This window comes from Egretta garzetta, unplaced genomic scaffold (genome assembly GCF_000687185.1).
Source record: "Egretta garzetta isolate BGI_Z169 unplaced genomic scaffold, ASM68718v1 scaffold567, whole genome shotgun sequence".
Lineage (NCBI taxonomy): Eukaryota > Metazoa > Chordata > Aves > Pelecaniformes > Ardeidae > Egretta > Egretta garzetta.
This window is the reverse complement of record NW_009260348.1, coordinates 7935-8244: the sequence shown is the minus strand read 5'-3', so window position 1 is coordinate 8244 and position 310 is coordinate 7935.

Below are 310 nucleotides of genomic sequence, written 5' to 3'. Positions count from 1 at the left end.
GGGTCAGCCCTGTCCCCACGTCCCCTCTGCCACCCCTGGGAGCGGGGACAGCCCCTGTCCCCATGTCCCCTGCACCCTTTGCCACCCCAGGGTGCAGGGACAGCTCTGTCCACGTGTCCCCTGCATCCCCGGGAGTGGGGACAGCCCTGTCCCCGTGTCCCCTGGGAGCATCCCTACTCCCCCACGCCCTCCTGTGCCCACTGCCATGCCACCCGTGGGGAGGGAACAGCGGGGCCAGCCTCCTGCCTGCCCCGAGCAGGATGGGGACCCTGCACCCGCCCGGCTTGTTGGGGTCTCAGTGAGGTCCTGG